The sequence below is a fragment of the Staurois parvus genome, unplaced genomic scaffold (assembly GCF_062004578.1).
Source record: "Staurois parvus isolate SC_StPar_1 unplaced genomic scaffold, SC_StPar_1.0 ptg002896l, whole genome shotgun sequence".
Taxonomy (NCBI): domain Eukaryota; kingdom Metazoa; phylum Chordata; class Amphibia; order Anura; family Ranidae; genus Staurois; species Staurois parvus.
In genome coordinates, this window is record NW_028320692.1 from 33,970 (window position 1) to 43,051 (window position 9,082).

A 9,082-nucleotide genomic window follows, 5' to 3' on the forward strand; every position below is an offset into this window, starting at 1 on the left:
CTCTTGAGGCCGGGTGCTGGGATGTTTTTAGAAAGCGACGTACAGCCCCTCCCACCAGCCAATGATGGGTAAATCAGCTGCGGATGTGAAGCAGAAGATCAGACTACAGAAATCTTCCTCCGATCTTCTCCCATTGACAGAGATTATAATTGCAGAGTAAACCTCCACCAATCCCAGCACTCCTCCAGCAGGACAGGACACCGGCTCCATGGAAAACATTTTACTTATTATTTAGCAAACGTGAGAAGTAAAGTCTCTGGAGAGCTCTGTACTCCGGGTACAAATAAAGTTCTGGCCGAAGGATGCCTACAAAGACTCTCCTCCATACAATACATGGATCAGGATCAGGATCAGGATCTGGTGCTGTACATGTCCACGTCTTCCGGATTAGACTGTCCGTGGTCTGTCAAACCTGGGGGAGGTGTAAATACTGATTGCTTCGCTTTTGCTGAAAAAGAGAGAGATAAGAGTATTAGTAATGTGACCCGGGGGGGGGGGGGGGGTATTAGAGGACACTTTTGTAAAGTTGGGGGCCATTGAAATGCATATTAGTGTAACATTGGGTTCCAGTGTTGGGTTTGTTTTGTCCAGCATGTGGCCACCAGGACTTCCAGGTGTCACATGGCATGTCTGCACCACAGCCAATCAGGAGACAGCTCCCCGGACTGGTGCTCAGTTAAAGGGCCAGGCACCATGAGACTCAGCGCTCAAGCAATGAGCATGTTCAAGCATGCCTCCTGTATCCTCCCTGCCAAGTACTCTGACCTTGCCATGGCTCAATGTCTCTGTGCTATGTTTCCAAGTGCACCTTCTCTGCGGCTACAAGTGCGCTCTTACGCTCCCCATGTCTCCAAATGCATGCTTGTGTGCCCTGTGTCTGCAAGTTCACCTGCCCCATGTCTCCAAGTGTGCCCATCCCATACCTCCAAGCACGACTCGTCTCCAAGTGTGCCCACCCAATACCTCCAAACACAACTCGTGTCTCAAAGTGTGCCCACCCCATACTATCAAGCACAACTCTTGTCTCCAAGTTTGCCCACCCCATACCCCCAAACTCGACTCGTGTCTCCATGTGTGCCCACCCCATACCTCCAAGCTCGACTCGTGTCTCCAAGTGTGCCCACCCCATACCTCCAAGCACGACTCGTGTCTCCAAGTGTGCCCACCCAATACCTCCAAGCACGACTCGTGTCTCAAAGTGTGCCCACCCCATACCTCCAAGCACGACTCGTGTCTCCAAGTGTGCCCACACCATACCTCCAAGCACGACTCGTGTCTCCAAGTGTGCCCACCCCATACCTCCAAGCTCGACTCGTGTCTCCAAGTGTGCCCACCCCATACCTCCAAGCACGACTCGTGTCTCCAAGTGTGCCCACCCCATACCTCCAAGCACGACTCGTGTCTCCAAGTGTGCCCACCCCATACCTCCAAGCACGACTCGTGTCTCCAAGTGTGCCCGCCCAATACCTCCAAGCACGACTCGTGTCTCCTAAGTGTGCCCGCCCCATACCTCCAAGCACGACTCGTGTCTCCAAGTGTGCCCACCCCATACCTCCAAGCACGACTCGTGTCTCCAAGTGTGCCCACCCCATACCTCCAAGCACGACTCGTGTCTCCAAGTGTGCCCACCCCATACCTCCAAGCTCGACTCGTGTCTCCAAGTGTGCCCACCCCATACCTCCAAGCTCGACTCGTGTCTCCAAGTGTGCCCACCCCATACCTCCAAGCTCGACTCGTGTCTCCAAGTGTGCCCACCCCATACCTCCAAGCACGACTCGTGTCTCCAAGTGTGCCCACCCCATACCTCTAAGCACGACTCGTGTCTCCAAGTGTGCCCACCCCATACCTCCAAGCTCGACTCGTGTCTCCAAGTGTGCCCACCCCATACCTCCAAGCTCGACTCGTGTCTCCAAGTGTGCCCACCCCATACCTCCAAGCACGACTCGTGTTTCCAAGTGTGCCCACCCCATACCTCCAAGCACGACTCGTGTCTCCAAGTGTGCCCACCCAATACCTCCAAGCACGACTCGTGTCTCCAAGTGTGCCCACCCAATACGTCCAAGCTCGACTCGTGTCTCCAAGTGTGCCCACCCCATACCTCCAAGCACGACTCGTGTCTCCAAGTGTGCCCACCCAATACCTCCAAGCACGACTCGTGTCTCCAAGTGTGCCCACCCAATACCTCCAAGCGCGACTCGTGTCTCAAAGTGTGCCCACCCAATACCTCCAAGCGCGACTCGTGTCTCCAAGTGTGCCCACCCCATACCTCCAAGCACGACTCGTGTCTCCAAGTGTGCCCACCCCATACCTCCAAGCTCGACTCGTGTCTCCAAGTGTGCCCACCTAATACCTCCAAGCACAACTCGCGTCTCAAAGTGTGCCCACCCCATACCTCCAAGCACGACTCGTGTCTCCAAGTGTTCCCACCACATACCTCCAAGCGCGACTCGTGTCTCCAAGTGTGCCCACCCAATACCTCCAAGCTCGACTCGTGTCTCCAAGTGTGCCCACCCCATACCTCCAAGCGCGACTCGTGTCTCCAAGTGTGCCCACCACATACCTCCAAGCGCGACTCGTGTCTCCAAGTGTGCCCACCCAATACCTCCAAGCACGACTCGTGTCTCCTAAGTGTGCCCGCCGCATACCTCCAAGCACGACTCGTGTCTCCAAGTGTGCCCACCCCATACCTCCAAGCTCGACTCGTGTCTCCAAGTGTGCCCACCCAATACCTCCAAGCACGACTCGTGTCTCCAAGTGTGCCCACCCCATACCTCCAAGCATGACTCGTGTCTCCAAGTGTGCCCACCACATACCTCCAAGCACGACTCGTGTCTCCAAGTGTGCCCACCCCATACCTCTAAGCACGACTCGTGTCTCCAAGTGTGCCCACCCCATACCTCCAAGCTCGACTCGTGTCTCCAAGTGTGCCCACCCCATACCTCCAAGCTCGACTCGTGTCTCCAAGTGTGCCCACCCCATACCTCCAAGCACGACTCGTGTCTCCAAGTGTGCCCACCCCATACCTCCAAGCACGACTCGTGTCTCCAAGTGTGCCCACCCCATACCTCCAAGCACGACTCGTGTTTCCAAGTGTGCCCACCCCATACCTCCAAGCACGACTCGTGTCTCCAAGTGTGCCCACCCAATACCTCCAAGCACGACTCGTGTCTCCAAGTGTGCCCACCCCATACCTCCAAGCACGACTTGTGTCTCCAAGTGTGCCCACCACATACCTCCAAGCACGACTCGTGTCTCCAAGTGTGCCCACCCAATACCTCCAAGCACGACTCGTGTCTCCAAGTGTGCCCACCCCATACCTCCAAGCACGACTCATGTCTCCAAGTGTGCCCACCTAATACCTCCAAGCACGCCTCATGTCGCCAAATGCACCCAGCCATGTCACCAAATGCACCCTGGTGCTCCTCATGTCTCCAAGTGTGCCCACCCCATACCTCCAAGCACGACTCGTGTCTCCAAGTGTGCCCACCTAATACCTCCAAGCACGACTCATGTCTCCAAGTGTGCCCACCCCATACCTCCAAGCTCGACTCGTGTCTCCAAGTGTGCCCACCCAATACCTCCAAGCACGACTCATGTCTCCAAGTGTACCCACCCCATACCTCCAAGCACGCCCCTGCGTCCTCACCCACACTCAAACCACACCCAAAAAAGCCTATGAAAAAGGTACCAGGGACATCTCATGGGGCCCCCTACTAACCCCGGGCCCTCGGGCAGTGCCCGAGTTCCCAAATGGTCTGTCCGCCCCTGTCTTTGACATATTTTTGTATCCATCTCCTGACTTGCGCCTGTCCACAGCTTTATCCCGGAGATCCCGCTGACAGTTCCTCGCCACCCATAGTAGATTGTTTGCTTCGGTTGCACTATCAGAGACTGAAATGCTCCAGGAAAGCTCTTTTCATGCTGAGCTAATCAAACAGCTGACCACAGTTGAACGTCAAATGGCTTTGTGTGCCATGGAGAAGAGATTACCTCCACCTGAGTTTACAAGTCATTTTTGGGAGGGGGGGTGTCCTTTTTTCCAATTAAGTGATTCTGTTTTTGAATTTTGAAAATGTTTTTTTTCCTGACATGTTGGTGTTACATCTGGCACTTGGATGTTATAAGTTGAATAAATGCAGCTGGATAAGACAAAACCTGTCTGTCTTCATGTCGGGCTGCAAAGCAACAAAATGTGATTATTTTTAACCACTTCCTGTCCGGCCCATGTATATAAACGAGCGGACGGTGGCAGTCCAGGGGCGGGTGGACGTTCATAAACGGCGCCTGCATTTTCAAGCTGTGCGCACTCCCTGGGAGCGCGCAGCACCACGATCCGGTGCCCGCTGTGTCCTCCGGACACAGTGGAACACCGATCGCTGTACGGGACCTCTTTGCGAGGTCCCGATCATGTGATCACATGCAGAGTAGTAAGCAAGATGTCACTTCTCACATCATTACTTACTACGTGTGAAATCTGTGAATGATCACAGAGATCACATGGTACAGGGCCATTCACAACAGCCTTGTACCATGTGACAAGCTGTGACCAATCACAGCTCACACAGTATTTCTCAATGGCTGCAGGAATGCAGACAGAGAGAAGGAGAAATGATTCCTCTTACAGCCTTTATGGGTGTAAAAAAATAAAAAAAAAACTATTTTCATCACCTCCCACAAGTAGTAGTGTCTCTTGGTTGCTGTTGCACGTTCAGTGGCCCTCGTGTCGGAGCCGTACAAGACCTTCCTCTGCCCGTCAGGCTCACCAGCGAGGTATGTGACACCAGCACGGTACGTGACACCAGCACAGTATGTGACACCAGCACAGTATGTGACACCAGCACAGTATGTGACACCAGCACAGTACGTGACACCAGCACAGTATGTGACACCAGCGAGGTATGTGACACCAGCACAGTATGTGACACCAGCACGGTATGTGACACCAGCGAGGTATGTGACACCAGCACAGTATGTGACACCAGCACAGTATGTGACACCAGCACAGTATGTGACACCAGCACAGTATGTGACACCAGCGAGGTATGTGACACCAGCACAGTATGTGACACCAGCACAGTACGTGACACCAGCACAGTACGTGACACCAGCGAGGTATGTGACACCAGCGAGGTATGTGACACCAGCACGGTATGTGACACCAGCGAGGTATGTGACACCAGCACAGTACGTGACACCAGCACAGTACGTGACACCAGCACAGTACGTGACACCAGCACAGTACGTGACACCAGCACGGTATGTGACACCAGCGAGGTATGTGACACCAGCACGGTATGTGACACCAGCACAGTACGTGACACCAGCACAGTATGTGACACCAGCACAGTATGTGACACCAGCACTGTCCTCCTCTCTGTGGATTGGGGCTCCTGTCTGTGATAACTGGATCCTTATCTCTATCAGTTTTTTCCCTCCCTTGTCCATCCCAACCAGCAGCCTTTAAAAACCCGATGAAGGTGTCAGCAACGGCCGGGGAAATGTTATAGACGTCTAATTGTTATAGATTTCATCATAATTAATACAGATAATAATAATAATAATTGAATAACATTTTTTCCCCCAGTATGTAGGAAAAAAAAAATTCAGCTTCTTTGCTGTACAGAAACCTCATCTGGACACTGACTTGTGTTCAGAGATTGATGAGAATATCCCATTCCGTCACCATTCCCGGGAATCACCAATTCCCTGCGACAATGGCCAAGTCACCGGGGGGAAGCCGAAACCACAGCGTGCCTTACCCAAGACGAATCCGACTCTTCTACACCAGATAGCAGGAATAGAAGACGGGATGTACAGTGAAGGAAATGTGTATTTGCTCCCCTCTGATGGTGAATGTTGGCCCCTCACACAGAAATGATCGGTCTAACAATGGAATGTTCGCCCCTCACACAGAAATGATCGGTCTAACAATGGAATGTTCGCCCCTCACACAGAAATGATCGGTCTAACAATGGAATGTTCGCCCCTCACACAGAAATGATCGGTCTAACAATGGAATGTTCGCCCCTCACACAGAAATGATCGGTCTAACAATGGAATGTTCGCCCCTCACACAGAAACGATCGGTCTAACAATGGAATGTTCGCCCCTCACACAGAAATGATCGGTCTAACAATGGAATATTCGCCCCTCACACAGAAATGATCGGTCTAACAATGGAATGTTCGGTGTAACACTGAGAGACAAAATACAACAACAAATTCAGCAGAAATGCGTCTAACAAATGATGACGGATCTGCATGTTCATGAGGGAAAGAAGGATTTGGTCCCCTATCATTCAGCAGGATTTCTGGCTCCCAGGTGTCTCTCATACAGGTAACAAGCTGAGATTAGAAGCAGTCTCTTAAAGGGAGTGCTGCTAATCTCATTGTGTTACCTGTATAAAAGACACCTGTCCACAGGAGCAATCAAACCATCAGATTCCAAACTCTCCACCATGGCAAAGACCAAAGAGCTGTCCAAGGATGTCAGGGACAAGATGGTAGACCTACACAAGGCTGGACTGGGCTACCAAACTATGGCCAAGCAGCTTGGTGAGAAGGTGACAACAGTTGGTGCAATCATTCACAAATGGAAGAAACACAAAACAAGTGTCAGTCTCCCTAGGTCTGGTGCACCATGCAAGATCTCCCCTCGTGGAGTGTCAATGATCATGAGAACAGTGAGGAATCATCCCAGAACTACACGTGAGGATCTTGTCAATGATCTCCAGGCAGCTGGGACCACAGTCACCAAGAAAACAATTGGTAACACACTACGCCGACAAGGACTGAAATCCTGCAGTGCCCGCACGGTCCCTCTGCTCAAGAAAGCCCATGTCCAGGCCCGTCTGAAGTCTGCCACTGAACATCTGAATGATGAGAGGAGGACTGGTGGGAAGTGTTGTGGTCAGAGGAGACCAAAATCCAGCTCTTTGGCATCAACTCAACTTGCCGTGTTTGGAGGAGGAGGAATGCTGCCTATGACCCCAAGAACACCATCCCAACTGTGAAACATGGTGGTGGAAACATTCTGCTTTGGGGTTGTTTTTCTGCTAAGGGGACAGGACAACTGCATCGCATCAAAGGGACGATGGACGGGGCAATGTACCCTCAAATCTTGGGGGAGAACCGTCTTCCCTCAGCCAGGGCATTGAAAATGGGTGGTGGATGGGTGTTCCAGCATGACAAGGACCCAAAACACACGGCCAAGGCAACAAAGGAGCGGCTCAAGAAGAAGCACATTAAGGGCCTGGAGTGGCCTAGCCAGTCTCCAGACCTTCATCCGATTGAAAATCTGTGGAGGGAGCTGAAAGTTCGAGTTGCCAAACGTCAGCCACCAAACCTTAATGACTTGGAGAGGATCTGCCAAGAGGAGTGGGCCAAAATCCCTCCTGAGATGTGTGCGAACCTGGGGGCCAACTCCAGGAAACGTCTGACCTCTGTGATTGCCAACAAGGGATTGGCCACCAATTACTAAGTCATGTTTTGTGAAGGGGATCAAATCCTTCTTTCCCTCATGAACATGCAGATCCGTCATCATTTGTTAGATGCATTTCTGCTGAATTTGTTGTTGTATTCTGTCTCTCAGTGTTACATCGAACATTCCATTGTTAGACCGATCGTTTCTGTGTGAGGGGCGAACATTCCATTGTTTGACCGATCATTTCTGTGTGAGGGGCGAACATTCCATTGTTAGACCGATCATTTCTGTGTGAGGGGCGAACATTCCATTGTTAGACCGATCATTTCTGTGTGAGGGGCGAACATTCCATTGTTAGACCGATCATTTCTATGTGAGGGGCGAACATTCCATTGTTAGACCGATCGTTTCTGTGTGAGGGGCGAACATTCACCATCAGGGGGGAGCAAATACACATTTCCTGCACTGTAGAACGTTCACATGTATCCAACATATAGATTATCCCCGAGGACGGCACGTTATATACCTGGGAGGACACTTCTGGTGCTGCCATCTTGTGTATTTGGAGGTTCTGCGTGCTCTGCCCCGATTGGTTCCTCTGTTGCCGTCTCGCTGGTCCCCTCTCCTGTCTGAGGTTTCTGGTCACAGAATATGAAATCATTATTTGTAAAGCAGCAACTGCATGAAAGACATAAAACCCATCAGTTATTCTGCAGCTTCAGGCGGGGGGGGGGGGGGGGGGGGGGGAAGGGGGGGATCTGTGTAATGGGTGCAGTCGCTTGCCTCTGATCTCACCCCCTGGCCTTTGACCCCATTATGCTTTCTGGGATGTTCATTATCATCCATGTACTTTATATCATGTGCAACCTATGTTCTTTAACCCCTCGCCTGCCGGGCACTTCTACCCCCTTCCTGCCTACAGCGCACTTCTACCCCCTTCCTGCCTACCGGGCACTTCTACCCCCTTCCTGCCTACAGGACACTTCTACCCCCTTCCTGCCTACAGGACACTTCTACCCCCTTCCTGCCCACCGGACACTTCTACCCCCTTCCTGCCTACCGGGCACTTCTACCCCCTTCCTGCCTGCCGGGCACTTCTACCCCCTTCCTGCCTGCCGGGCACTTCTACCCCCTTCCTGCCTGCCGGGCACTTCTACCCCCTTCCTGCCTGCCGGGCACTTCTACCCCCTTCCTGCCTACAGGACACTTCTACCCCCTTCCTGCCTACCGGGCACTTCTACCCCCTTCCTGCCTACAGGACACTTCTACCCCCTTCCTGCCTACAGGGCACTTCTACCCCCTTCCTGCCTACAGGACACTTCTACCCCCTTCCTGCCTGCCGGGCACTTCTACCCCCTTCCTGCCTGCCGGGCACTTCTACCCCCTTCCTGCCTACAGGGCACTTCTACCCCCTTCCTGCCTGCCGGGCACTTCTACCCCCTTCCTGCCTACCGGGCACTTCTACCCCCTTCCTGCCTACCGGGCACTTCTACCCCCTTCCTGCCTACAGGGCACTTCTACCCCCTTCCTGCCTACCGGACACTTCTACCCCCTTCCTGCCCACCGGACACTTCTACCCCCTTCCTGCTTACAGGGCACTTCTACCCCCTTCCTGCCCAGGCCAGTTTTCAGCTTTCAGCGCTGTCACACTTTGAATAAC

General features: G+C 52.8%; 1 long non-coding RNA gene across 1 annotated transcript; it reads right to left on the reverse strand.

Moving 5' to 3' along the window:
- Nucleotides 1-205: 205 nt before the first annotated feature.
- On the reverse strand, nucleotides 206-8,145 carry LOC149428951 (uncharacterized). The gene is made up of 2 exons (XR_016310658.1): nucleotides 7,949-8,145; nucleotides 206-448 (listed from the first exon to the last, which is right to left on the reverse strand). It is a non-coding gene; the product is annotated as an uncharacterized LOC149428951 (long non-coding RNA).
- Between the last annotated feature and the right edge of the window lie 937 nt (nucleotides 8,146-9,082).